The following is a 15481-nucleotide window of genomic DNA, read 5'->3' on the forward strand; positions in this document are numbered from 1 at the left end:
GCATTCCCCCTAGATACGTGTTTACTTTTGGTTCGTTCATTACTGGTCGAACTGACTGCTAAATAATACTATAAAATCTTGGTAATTACAGGAAATGGAAACAAGAAATGCGGGTTTTCTATTAGTTTAAAAGGCGCGTTTTAGACAGTTTCGTTGGTTCGGCTGTCAATTTCATATAAATAGCTGAAACGCATTATAATAGCCGAAAGAGATACTTAGTTTAAAGCGTACACATCTTCGTACAGGAAAATTTAAATAGTTACGAAGAAATACGTAGGATCTTTGAAATTCTGTGACGGCCCTATGCTCTTTTATGTAGTCGATATGGAAAATAAAAATGAATAAAAAATATATTAAAAAGGTGTAATAGATTGCGTGGATCAAAAACAAGCATTTCTTCCAAGGAGGATTCATGAAATGGCCTGAAGGTGGTTTATTTGAGAATGAAGACTTGTAATGAAACAATAATAAAAGCGCTTATTCTTCTGCTCCACATCATGAGGTTGTGATAAATAAACGATAAGCTAATTATTGTTGACCTTATAGTTTTGAAATAAACTGCGGTAGTTACGAATAATAATTAGTATTAGACGTCTCTTCATTCGAAATGAAACTTCATATTATAATGCAACCTGGGTAACTTGAACCTCATATATCTATATTTCAGCGAAACGAGAATATTCAGCATGCGTACAATTTATATATTTTCATTAAATTGTGATACTTTCCATTTTTAGACCTTTCCCACAGAAAATATATACCTACGCACTGCGTATAATAAGAATATAAATGTAAGGCATCCGAAAGGATTTGAATAATGACGCCCGTTTACGTTAACAAAACAGCATAAATTACATTAATGCGCTCAAAAATTACATTGTATACCTTCAGTCGGATGGTTTTCACGAACAAACTTTTCTTCAGACATTAAAAAACTGTTTATATACCTCATCTCGTAATAAATATACACCGAACCATTTAGATTTCGGACTGAAATTTACATTTCCACTTTAACTTTATGAAAATTTCAGAAAACCTCCTAATTCTCGTCCCCAGAGCGATTAACACTTACGAAAATGCAATATTCTCCAAAGAAAGTTTAGCAAAAGTAACCTACTCGCAACAAATTTTCTTTATCTTAAACTTTATTCGCTATCTACGGCTTAAGAAAATTTTAGTGTCATATTTCCGCGGGGTGGCCTAATTTATAGCGACGCCTCTCGTAAACGTGGAACTAGAAAATACAAGTTTTAGTATAAATCAGTAACTTTAATTAAATCACGCATTTTTTGATATACGACACGATGGTTTTCCTTATAAAAATCGCCACATTTTTGCTTTCCTGCATATTTTATCAAAGGAAACCCCTTTTCTACTAAAACAGTAGGTATATACCACAAAATTTATAGATCTATATATAAACTATCAGATTTACTTATGGAGTTTCTTAGAGTTTGATGAACCTATATAAATCAAACACAGACATCGAGCTACGGGTCAATACGTTAACGGTTCAGCTTCATGTCAAACACTCAAAGTAATTGTTGAAATAAAAACGTCTATTCTCACAAATCCGTATTGAATTATCAGTCACTTTCGTTTAAGATAATGCTTGTTATGTTAAAATAGAAGCTTTTAAAATTAATGAACGGATCAATTGTCAATATGACACGTTTACGACCATCTTTATAGCGATATGAATTTTCCCTACCGGTCCGCACATGATTGTAACGTGTAAGCCTACCGATGACGATAATGCAATTGGTTATACCATAGAGTAAATAACTCCATGGTTAGGTATACAAATTGAAGTCACGGAGAAGCATTGGCGTACTAAAGTAAAGATTATAATAAAAAGCCCTCTTTTTCGACTTTCCTCTAGCTATTTAAAAACATTTTTCCCTTCTATTCCTACCGGTCGTACTTCTTGCTAACATTAGCCAATCAACAGCACTAGAAAAACCGGCCCGCCCCCATCTCTTCGATAAAGTAAGATCTTTGTTTACTTAAGCGAACACCCGTTTATTCAAATTAGCGCTTACGGAGCGATAACAAAATCCTTATCGCCAGACCAGATTTAAAACCTTAAAAAAAACACTTAACGCAGTGATTTCCAGATCATTACTGCAGCTGCAGATAGCAGTAAAAACGTCCGCATGACGTAGTTGCATAACAATATTTTTGGCATATCGTTTTAGAGATTTTACAAAGCCGATAGTGCCGACAATGAGAGCGAGCCACCCTGTAGTTGAAAATTTACGTGCTGTAAACGTAATTTAGGTTTAGCATTGGAAGTTGCAAGCGGGATATTGTGTACAATGTTGTAATTATTCGTTTAGGACACTTTCTTAAATAGCCTCTGAATTTCAGGATTTTATTTAGTGAATTTATATAAGTAATTTCTAGGTGGTTATTGTATCTAATGAGCGTATGCAATTAAAAGAACGCATAAACAAGGAAACACTTAATTTAAAATCGACGTACAAAAGCTGCTATCGGGCAAATTAATTGGACGATTTTGATAAAACGACACCTGCATTGAGAAGCGCTACGCATATGGAAATTAATTCGGCGACGTAGTTGGTTATTCGTTTTTCGTAAGTCAATAACGAGGCGGATTAATAGAGTGGAGGTGCGGATCGATTAAATAAGTGGACCAAGTTAAATACGCGGCTGTTCGGGTGATTTATGAATGCTTGCGTAATTCGTTTGTTAGGCATGCTGTCTCAAGTTGAGTGGATAGACGTAGTCAATCTGTTTATGTCAAGGGTAAGTTCTGGCAAGTAGTTTAAAATTTCAATAAATCTCATTGTCCAGTTTATGAATGTGTTTGTGCCCGTTCAGCCAAATTTTTAATCACAATTTTGTCGGATGGTCCATTGAAGGATTTAATTGCAAGTGTCAAACAAAAAAATGACAGGACACCATGTATATAAGAATATGTTAATTAATAAAGTGTACATTCGGGGGATTTTCTACGAATATGCACAGAGTTGATTTATTATATTTGACTTATTAATTCCTTTGTTTTTGATTCTTTAAATGAAGTGATGAAGATGTTTTGGGAAATGAGTGGGTTACGTAGTATTTATTAATTTTTCACCTGTGTATGTATATTTATATTTTCTTGTTGTTTGATTACGCTTGTTAATAATGTTTGTAATTTTTGAATTATTCAACACCTATCTGATAAAAAATAAAATGTATCTATCTATCTATCTATCTATCTATCTATCTATCTATCTAATTTGTTGTCTTAGTGTCTATATTTCCTTTTAGAATGGTATGTAATTGCGTATTATTTTCTTATTTAAATTTTTTTTAATTTGTACAATTTAGATAAGACGCTTTAAGTACGGTCAAGTTTGCGTTATTTAAAATAAGTCAATATTTTTTAAGAGCTATTATCAACGTTTTCAGATAACTTATTATTTTCTCAAAAAAAGAACCATGGTACCACAGGAAGTACCGCAGAGCCTTAAGTAACATAACCTTAGGCGGCAGACGATTTTAGCATATTCGGAATAGGCCAGGGGTCGGCAACCTGCGGCATCTTTTGAGATTAAAGTTGCCGGCTCTCCGTATTTATCTAAGAAATTAGATTCATTTGTTTAACGAAATCAAAATACACTTGCAGCAAATAATTATATAATCTGTGAGCACTTCTGGATTGTTTTAGTTTTTTATTATAGCAGCCTACTCCTGATTGTATAAACACGTAACTAATAATTATGAGTTAGGTACTGTTGTTGAAAATATTGAATAAAACTGCGGGTTTAAGCACAGGGCACCCTTATAAAGCATTGAAGGAGAAACAAAGATAACGAATAGCGAATAAAATAGTGGTAGTTCCATTTGAAAAGAATATTATAGCCGTTTGAACAAATGACATTGAAACAAGTAAAAATATGCAGGATGTTCTATTTAAAAAGATCAGTTATTTATTGACATCGTAAAAATGGGACACCCTGTACATTCAAAAATAATTCCTGTAGATCCGCAACCACCAATATTTTTTACCAGGTATCAGCTATGTAGGAAAAACCGACGCACTGTTGCAGGACCCTGTATATAGCCAAATACTATAATATTGAATCAAAAATTTTTTGTGGCTCTTTAAAAACTGGGAAATTTTGTAAATTGTAATTTTTGGCTCTATCGTTTCAATAGTTGCCGGACCCTGGGAAGGCCAAATTGGAACTCCATCTGTGAAAATTGGTGACCCACTTTCGTTCAGTGGATTTCGAGCTAGCTCCCTTACTATTAGTGAAAGTTCAAAGTTTCTACCGTCCGAGCAGCCACCGAAAATTTTTTTTATCTTATTTATGAAGCCACTTCGAGTCATTGAATTCAGGTTATTAAAGAAGTGAAGTTTCCTGAAACTATCAGCGAGTGTTTTTGTGTTGTTGATAAGAATATCACAAACCTTTGACGACTAGATTGTTTGGATTATTGAAATTAAAACTGTAAGTAATTTAAGATTTTTTTGTTTTTAATTAGCGACCGCCTGCGTGCGGGGTATTATGTCCAAACAAGCTTTGTAAGATTCTCTTTCTTTCAGAGATTTGGTTCAATTTTGTTTCATGTGTATCGGAATCAATTAATTGTTTGTCTGTTCAAATCGATCCTTTGTGCGATCCACATAGCCTTGATGCCAGTTTTTTCTATTCCAATATTTATCTCAGGTGTTAATTAAAAGTTGTAATTCTTTGTAATCTTCGGAAGTCTTTCTTCTAGCAGATGCCGGATAAAAATATAAGGGTTGATTTAGCCCCGCTCCTCCTCAGCGAGGTTTGTGCTTAAAGAAGTATTGGACATTGAGCGGGCCTTAAAAACCGACCCAAAAATGTCTACCAGCTCTCGAACTAAGGGATCAAGCAATATCAAAACGAAATTAAATCCATACGTAACTTTACAACAAACAAAACTCACTGGTCGACCGATCTCTTAGTTACCCCGAAGATACCGAAATCTGAAAAGTGACTGAATACGTTTTATCAAAGAATGTAAAAATTATGCGCAACAAACCGGTGAACCCGGTGAGGTTAGAGAAGGTTTCTTGTCACTATCTGTAATGAAAATAAAGAATCCATAATAATGGTAGTATCCATCCATCAAACTTTCAGTGTAATTGTACCATTTATAGCACACATAACTGAAACGGGATTGAATTTGATACTGAAAGTAAAACGCTTTGAGTATTTGTACTTAAAATTCTATACACAATATAAATTACGTAATTCACTCTAATCCTCCTTAATGAAACCCGTAAAAGTGCAGAATTAAACGTTTTATAGCCTTATAAGGTCAATTACTCGAGCTTCGGTATATAACAAACGAATCACAAATTAGACTCCGAGTAGGAAGGAAAAAGATACTTTTAATTACCGGTAATAACGATTTAGTCAAAAATAATGACTTTAATTTATCTATTAATAGTATAAATCAAGCTTTTATATTTCAGGCAAGTTATAGTGACGATATTCAGTAGGTAACATCACGGAAAGCTAGTATTTTTCACGCAGGACACGACTACTAGAACTACAGCCCAGTCAGGTGCATTACTGGTAATTCGCATTAACATAATTCTCCCTTGTTAACTAAATTAGTCAATATGCCGGCATGGTTGAGACCAACATTAGTGATTCAAGTCATGAACATGTAGTGCTCGACAAAAAAAAACTCATATCTGTCACATCTAAATTGTATAAAAACATCGTATTGCGACAACTAAAACAATTTTTCACAGAGGCTATGTTCACATCACAGCTATATAATCAGAACTAATAAAGCTTTGTCCTTTTAGTAGGATGAATCTAGAGACATTCCGTTTTTGTATGGCATAAACAAGCTTAGTCTACTTCACTAAAAGCCGGCCTAAATGTTTTTAGCTGTACGAGATTAAAACTTTTTGCTATTCCACGACATACAAATACAATCCTTTTTAGCGCATTTCCACAAAAATAAAAAAAAAATGCGCTATTGTGGCCACTTTGTCCGTCCGTCCGTCCGTCCGTCCGTCCGCTAACTTTGCGACGCTACTAGTTTTTTATATTAAGAGCTATTGTTCTACTTTTTTCGCTATTTGGTTCGTTATGGTGTCGAGTCTTGTACCAAGGAAGGAATTTTTTCTGTACCGCTTACAAAAAAAGTTATTGTAAAAAAACAAAAAAAACCGTTTTTTACATGTTCCATAATTTTACACTTTTGCCGTTTATTAACGATCCTAGAGATCGTTTATAATTTTGCATTGCTATCTGTCGCCTGCCGGTTGGTCTCTCCGTCTGTTCCTTTGTCTGTCTGTCCATCTATCTGTCCGTGTGAACGATAAATTTGTTTAGAAATGTTCGATCTCTTTTACATCTCCGTTAGTTATGAACTGAATTGCATGAAATTCAATATGGGCATAGATTTAGCCATATAATACGCAATGCCAAAAGTTGGATCGAATCGATTTAAAATTCACAGTGCCCTTTTCGCATCTCGACCATTTATAAACCGAATTGCAAACTTTTTTACTTATAAAAGTATTTGAATGAAATTTGATACATAGGCACATGGAATAAAGGAAAATCAAACGCCAATTTCAAAATTTGGTTTTGCGCATGCGCAGTGCCAACTTTTTTATTTATGGAAGAATTTAAACGAATTTTGATACATAGGCACTTGGAATAAAGGAAAATCAAACGCCAATTTCAAAATTTGGTTTTGCGCATGCGCAGTGCCAACTTTTTAATTTATGGAAGAATTTAAACGAAATTTGATACATAGGCACTTGGGATAAAGGAAAATCAAACGCCAATTTCAAAATTTGGTTTTGCGCATGCGCAGCTCCAACTTTTTTATTTATGGAAGAATTTAAACGAAATTTGATACATAAGCACTTCGAATAAAGGAAAATCAAACGCCAATTTCAAAATTTGGTTTTGCGCATGCGCAGTGCCAACTTTTTTATCTATGGAAGAATTTAAACGAAATTTGATACATAGGCACTTGGGATAAAGGAAAATCAAACGCCAATTTCAAAATTTTGTTTTGCGCATGCGCAGTGCCAACTTTTTTATTTATGGAAGAATTTAAACGAAATTTGATACATAGGCACTTGGGATAAAGGAAAATCAAACGCCAATTTCAAAATTTGGTTTTGCGCATGCGCAGTGCCAACTTTTTTATTTATGGAAGAATTTAAACGAAATTTGATACATAGGCACTTGGGATAAAGGAAAATCAAACGCCAATTTCAAAAATTTGGTTTTGCGCATGCGCAGTGCCAACTTTTTTATTTATGGAAGAATTTAAATGAAATGTGATACATAGGCACTTGGAATAAAGGAAAATCTAGCGCCAGTTTCAAAATTTTATTTTGCGCATGCGCCGTGCCAACTTTTTTATCTATGGAACTATTTAAGTGAAATTTGATACTTAGGCGCTTGGAACAAAGGAAAATCTTAGTTTATTAGTTAGTTATAGTAAATTAGTTTTAAAATTTAGGTTTGCGCATGCGCAGTTCCAACTTTCTTATTTAGAAAAGCATTGAAATGAAATTCTTCTCATAAACTGAAATTGAAGTAGCACGTCAAAAATGGATTGCCCATGTGCAACGCTATCTTTCATATTTGTGGCCGGATTTTTACGATTTTAACAGAAGTTGCATCTTACAAATGGGAAATGAATGCAAGTGGAAATGCGCTTTATGTAAATCGTTTACGATTACTTTTTAACTTGTTCACTGTAGCGGTGAAAAATCACAAGCTGTGATAATTAGCAATTCGCCTTAATCCGTTGACGTCGCGACGCCTATTCAGTAAAATTTGCCGTAGTGAATTCGCGAGATAATCCCTACCTTTTAATTACACTAGGATTCGGCCGGTTCACAAGAAGAAGAAATAAATGGAACAGACATGCCCGCATTGCATTGCAACCCCCATTCGCATTCCTCAATCATAAAACAAAAGTATTTTTTGCAATGATTGCCCCCGTTTTAATTATAGCCGGTCGCAAGCATCACTTGAACTCACAACCCTTTTTCAGATAGCTTTTAAGGATATCACGTGTGCAGGTCTTATGAAGGCGCAGCTAAACATAAATCGCAATATTGGCCCTTGTATAATAAAAGCCTCTGAGATATCACGTCCTAGCAGTCCCCAGGCAACAATACCATACGCAATGGTGGAATAGGATCTATCCGTAAAAAAGACTGAGTTTCATCATCCAACATAAATTTTAGTACACAACCGTCGATCTAATTTTTACATGGGCGATCTCCCGAAACGAGAATAACGTATGTTCAATAATATACTATAATGCTACTCTTTATCTAAAGAAAAAATTTTACTTACAAATCTGTTCAGACGCGGGAGATTAAAGAAGTTTTTATTTTCTCCAAAGATTGCGATTTAATAAGAAAACTTTTGATTGTCTATCAACTTCCTTTTAATTCCACTTCAACTAAGTTTTTATTCTTCAAACAATTTTTTTTGTTGGGGTATACGGACGAGAGATTCGCTTTAGCTCTAAATTGCACTTAAAATTAATTTTAACTTACCTGGTTACACCTTTTAAAATTTAATATTACGTTAATTCCAATATAGCTAGATAACCTTGTTAAAATTTAATTACAAGATTAATGAAGAGTGCCGGATTTATTGTCGAGAAGCATTGAGGGGAAAATAGAACGTTAATCCGGATTAAACTTTGTTTTCATTTTCTGTAAAAAGAGCAGATTCGGTCAATATCGAAATAAACACGGTTAAGCTCTTCCGCTGGCTAACAATCGCTCACTTTCGCCCTTCTGCGACAGTTATACTGGTTTATATACTTTCGATCCGATTAGTAACCAAAACAATTTAACAAAACTGTGTACGAAGAAGCGTCTTTCGTATCTCTGATCCCAACGCCGACCATTAATCACCGAAGCCCTGTAACGTTTTTAAATTAAACAAAACGTTAAACCAATTTTTTTTATTTCATTTATTTAAACGATACTCGACAATTGCACCCCCAACTTGGATTTTGCAACTCAATAATTTGTTACCAGTTTAGATATACAATAACATAGTCCAGCACAAGGCCACTGTTTGTTGCTGCTTTCGATTCTCTAGAAATTAAAAAGATCGAGATCATGATCTGTAGAGTTTCGTGTGCCTCAAAAAATATTCCAAAATACTTTTACACTTTGAGGGCTTATCTGCGATCTTAGCGCTTTTACAAAACACAGCCATTTATAAAGTTGTTGGATCTCGTAACAATTAGTCATCCTGGTTGAGGTTTCCAAAACGTGGGATCTCCGAATTATACAGTTCGCGTGATACTGATGATATCTGCATTAATTGCTTTTAGCACATCTTCCGCCTATAATAAGAGAAATTGTTTTGGGGGTCGTGGGTATGTGCAGTCACCCGGCAGTAGAAGCCCACTAACAAACATAGTTACGATAGGATAGTGGATAGTAAAAAGTGTTTCGGCCCTTTTCGCCATTTTGTTTTTCGTTTTTGATTTACTCTGACACGGCTACCGGGGTATCCAAAGAACAAGGAACAAAATTACCTATGGCTTGTTTTCAGTTGCATGTAGATTACAGACTGTGTGCGAAATAAGAGGGTGGCCTCAATATCTCTTTTATTTGGCGGGATACGAAAAATTTGTTTCCATTCCATATTTGACATTCTGATCTATCCGATCGCATTTTGAAACTGCTGGTACCACCTCCGGTTTAACCGGAATGGAGGTAACTTTTGTTTTTCAAGTGCAATGCTTATGTTTTTTTCAAATCTTTTCCATTTATTGCTTCGTGCGGGTGGTATCTGTGCTAGGCACAGCAAATTCTTTTGTATATCAACCTTATGCATATTCTATGTTGTAGTATAGTACATTGATTGCTTTCCCAACATCTTTTAGAAAACATAGTCATTGTATTAAGTAAAACAAAAATTCATCGATTTCCGGATTAACCGGAAGTGATACCAGAAATTTCAATATGTCATCCGATAGAACGTGATGTTGCATACAAAATTATATTTGACCATTTTTTCGGACGTGAACCTATTATCTCGAACACACTGTATAGTACATCTACAATACTGTACCTTTTTTCATTTTTGGTTTCTTTTTGGTACCAGATCCAAATAACAAAAAGCCTTTAGAAAAGAGTCTTAACATGGCACTTCAATTTCAATTTAAAGCACATTTTTTTAAACCGAAATAACTTAGTTAATGGGGAGGAAGCTCTTTACACATAAAGATTTAATGGCCGCCTGGTATACATTCAAAATCCCCCGACACTATTCTTTGACATAACCAACAGATTACCTTTTTTGAGTACCTTCTTCCGACACCTCGTTTTCAAGGAATTTGCTTCGACTTCACCAATAGATATGTGTCGTTCAATCGATTCATTTTGCCTTTAAGAGTAGTTTCCTCGGACAAACCGTTTTCGAGATATTCGTTCTTAAAGTTTTGACATTACCAATGGATATATTTCTTCCAGACGTCCCAATCGCGCTTTGTGAGTACCCTCTTCCGACAATCCGTTCTGGAGATATTATAAGGGAATATATCTGATCACGATAAGTTCGATCACAAGACCACTATGGTTGGTAGAAATTAATTCCTTTCATTAGTGTACCATGAAGGATAAAACCAGTTCCACTCCCCCCCCCCCCTTTTGATAAGGGGTCAGAAAAGAAGGGTGGTAGTTAGTAGAAAACAGTGCCTTTCGTTGAAACCTTTAATTAGAATACCATGAAAGATAAAATTAATTTCTACCCCCACCCTCCTCCCTCCTCACCCTGGTCCCGTCACCTGCCGATCTTGAAAATGAGTCGCGCGGGAAACCATTCCCCTAGAAGTAGTTCAAAACGGCAAAAGTGGCCCCGGACGGACGGACAGACAAAACGCAAACAATAGCACATTTTTTTAATTCCTAAAAAAAGGCGCTAAAAATGCATTGTTTTACAATGTTCGATGTTTTGATCAAAAAACCTTTTTAAGCGCATTTTCCAACGAAATTGGGCCACTTTTTCTGTCGATCCGTCTGTCCGTCGGTCCGAGGCCTTCACTACTCCTACAGTTTTCAATATATTTAGTTCGTTCTTTTTAATTCGGTAGCTTATACCTATGCCACCTTAGCGAAGAACAATCTCGACAATTAATGTGCGCATGCGCAGTCTTTTGAGCTTTCATTTATCAACGTTTCGTTACATTTAAAGCTAAGGGTTTGTTATCTTTCTTCCGCTAATTATAAGGGTGGTTGTGTTCTGCTTTTCTGCATTTTGTTTCCCGGCAGATACCGTTAATTAATTTGTGCTTCCGGTCGGTTTCAAAAATTTCATTCGCCAGAAACCGACCGCGGCGCCGCTGACCGTATCCCCGACGTGTTATATGTGGCAACCGTTCCGAATTCTTTTCCAGGGACAAGGTCGCATTCTCCTGGTGGCGCCCGCGTCTACCGCCCCGTTTCGTATGTGTTGGAGAATCTACCATCCCGTTACGCCCGCTTGCGTTTAAGTTTAAAGTGATTTAACGTTTAATTTAAAACCCACCGGTTGCGTGCGAACCACCGGAGTTCGTCGCAATGTTCTTCCTATGAATAGCAGTGCGGAAATCCAACCGTTTGTTAAATAGTTGTGCAAGTAGTTTGAAATATCAAACACTATCCTTTAATTTCTAATTTAAGCCACCAAATTTACGAAGATAAATATTCCTCATGAAGTTGACGATGTTCGCGCTTACTCAATTCCATATGCCATTACGATAGATTTTGACACTACTAAAGAACCACATAGTGCTACTTTCCGTGATAGGAATTCAATGCAACAAGTTCGGGTAGCTGAGAGTAGCTTTTTTGAACTCTAGGATAAACGAGATCCGGGTCCACTTGAATGCCCTTCAGAAGATGTTAATCCCTTAGAAAAAGTTTCACAGCCCTTTTTCGATATCGATGAACAATCCTACATTGCATTCTATATACAAACCAACGTGAAATTATATAAATTGTAACGAGCGATCAAAAATGCGTTGCTGTCGAGTCGCCTTTGGAAGTTCAAGTTAAGTACGATTTCCCATGTAAACAAAAATTCCAAAGGTGACTCGACAGCAACTCATTTTTGATTGCATTGTATTTATAAAGTTTTACGAAGTCGCTGACTATTACAGCCGCCACTGGGAGAACATTCATTTTGGAAGTTTAAACTCAAAATGTTTCTTCAGAATCACTTTTATCAATCTAAAAACGGAAATCACAGCTAAAACCCAAAGCTGACCTGATATGTGGATAGTGGTGAAGTAAACTAACGTGAAACTTTAACGTTGGTATTTTAGCGTGAAGTTGTTAAGCGAGAAAGTTATGCTTTCTCCCAATCGTTCGATCGTTTGCTCGCTCGTTTGCTCGCTCGTTTGCTCGCTCGCTCGCTCGATGGCTTCATGTAGATAATTTAAAAAAGAACGGATGGACCGAATTGCATGAAATTCCAACTGGACATAGCTTTAGCGATATAATACGCAGTGCCATTCAGTGTCTTTTTAGCGCATGGGAGGGGGGGTTAGGAAATGACTATTCTGCATGGTACTCTCAAAGGGCAGTTAGGAACGACAAGACCATATGCGATGTGAGAACTTAAGTGTCCAGTTCTAAAAAATGAGAGTCGCGGAAGAAGGTACCTAAAGCTACCTAAAGGGACACTTTTTGGACAAAGTGTTATACAATGTTATCATCTAATTCTAGTTAAAACTAGTTTTTTTGTCGTCAAGATCCAGTATAAAAAAAAAGTAATGCAGTTCCTGAATCTGCAGGCCTATGTTTGTGCCAGTTCTAAGTAAGTGCACCTGAATATCGCAAAAGTTTTACGATCTGATTTATTGGATTATTGAAAAATTGTAAGATTTCCGTATTTGATTGTCTGTCGAACGACTGCGTACGTGGTATGTGTAAAATCAGGCCCTAAATGCCTTTATTCCAGCATTCTTGTTTTAATTTCTTTTGTCTGTTGCGGAATAAACTTTTGTCTTTGTTAATTCATTAACTGTGTATGTGTAATCGAACCCAAAGTACGAGTCAGATAGAATAGCAATCAAAATCAGATTTGGTTGCAAGAGGAAAATTTAATTTTTAATTTAATGTGCGCCCTCGTTACATGAATATTGTCCGATTCTTCTGGGATCGATCATCTGACACTTTACGTCCCACGTATGACAGTTGAAAGGGTACAGGTCCACCAAATTTTTGAGAGGTTCTTTTACTTTTACCGTAAAGTGGAATTGCAGATGACGTAAAGGTGGTATAAAATATGGAAAAGAAGTCCCCATTTGATGTTTCAGGTTGGGCCTGCTAACGAAGAGAAAATGAAAAACAGAAAGTAAAGCTTAGATATGCATACGAGATTAGATGGATACCAAAAACAGACATTTGATGAACTCAAATTCCATGAATAATATTCTTCAGAGCAGCCCACTGGATACAGTAGATAATTAACCTAATTATACACTTCGGCTATAATTAAAATAAGTTTTTGATTTAACAGCGTAAATTTTAATCAACGTGTAAACGTACGAAGGGTTTTATTTTCCGATAAATTTGTTATGAGCACTTATGGTCTCGGGGAGTTTGCTTAGACCCTTTTATGTATATTACCTGCGAATATCAGAGTGCTGGCGCGGCATATAAAAACTTGCATAATACGTAATTATAACTACGAGGTCGTTTTTGCTCTTGAAACGTTGTTAAATCACAATTAATAATGTATATTCCTCTCCAAGTATTATTTAGTGTTCGTATTCAATTTGCATTGAGAACATAGAGAGTTCCACACAAGTTTCTATTGTTCAAATTCGATCGCTGCTAATTTGCATAGCAAACCTCTAAAATCATACTGCTGAGAAAACTTCCTGTGCTTCGGCACGAGGTACATTGTGATAGGGTTGGGGGTTGATTTAACACGTCGGGAAGATAATAATCGGGACTTTTCGCGCTTTGTGCTGTAATTTGTATAGTCCCAGTTTCTCAGATTATGTTCACTCAATCCGCAGATTATAGGGTAGGGTATTTTAACCGAATATTACTGATATTCAATTCAAATTCTGCCCATTTTGTAGTTTTTAGATTAGCCTGGCAAAGTTAAAGAAGTAGCAAAAGCAACTGCCTGACAAGAATTAATGCATATTACTTGTCGCGACCAACTGTAACCATTGAATAAAATAGTGTTTTTATTCAATGCTGTAACTCAATACTGAAACGCTAGCAGGAACTCTCGAAAATAGGAATTGGTAAGTGTATTGGAGGTGTTGGAGTGCGAATCTAAACGGCGTTCTATTGCAAACTTCTTTAGAAGTTCTTTAAGGGTTAATGTTAAACCGTGAATACATGTGACATGTTTATTACGCAATAACCTGCATTTGTGCACGTACACGTCTTCATTAAAATACGAGTTGTTCTGTTTCAGTCGAATTGCTCTTTCCATAGTTGACAGAGAATCACGGCTGTGCTCTCAACACAGTCTAGAGAGTATCGTCATTTACTAACACCTTTCTTTTATGTGCCTTAAAATTTAGCAAGGAAAACATTTTTTTGCAAATCGACCAGAAAGAGACGATTTATAATAAACTCTGGCCTATAGAACCCAATTCGACTGGATTGTATCAATAATAAAAATAAAAATCAGTATTTTAAAATTACTTATGACGTTTAAGGAGTTTAAGAAACCATAGGACTCACTTGGACTTTGAAGGGCGACCAACTTTTGCACTTTGAACGGTGATGAATCTTTGGAGTTCGAACAGTGAGCAACACATACATTGATTTTCATTTCTAATTTTTCTTTTTATATATATCGTATGAACTGTCCAATAAAAGACAATTTATTATTGTTATTATTATATTATTTACCTTTAGACTTTGAACGGCAAGCAATCTAGTAAACGTACACTAACTTAACGGCACCCGAATTCCACCTTGTGGTATGTTACGTGGAGTTGAGTTAGGATATCCCTATATGACGATCACTTGCTTTGGTCACGAATACTCAGCATACGCTATCCATGAGGTAATGAATATTATTCGATATGCATGAATGCCTTATAATCTCTACTCCTCTTCACTAAACAAGTTCAAAGTTGTGACGAAGCACCTATTTTCCGCCTTGAAGTTTACATACTTTCATGACCACTCGATATGTGAACATCCGGTATCTAGAAGAGTTTTAAATTGACCGCTTCGTTACGAAAAGTGTCGTGCCGAAAGTATTTGTGTTTGATCTAGTAGTTGAAGAAGTTACGAAAGCTGTAATTAATTCGCTGTTCATATTATTATATGAGGCAAATTAATATTTTCAGCTCCGCCAAGCCATAATTAGCCGATTGTAGTACCCTATGTTAATTGAAAACAAGCTTAAAACTAGTCGAGACCATGTTTATCACCATTCTATTGCCCAACTAACAGTAACTGATTAAATGAGTAGCAGTAAACAGCATCCGATTAAGCCGTGAGGGA

This window comes from Photinus pyralis, unplaced genomic scaffold, assembly GCF_008802855.1.
Source record: "Photinus pyralis isolate 1611_PpyrPB1 unplaced genomic scaffold, Ppyr1.3 Ppyr1.4_LG5, whole genome shotgun sequence".
Classification (NCBI taxonomy): Eukaryota; Metazoa; Arthropoda; class Insecta; order Coleoptera; family Lampyridae; genus Photinus; species Photinus pyralis.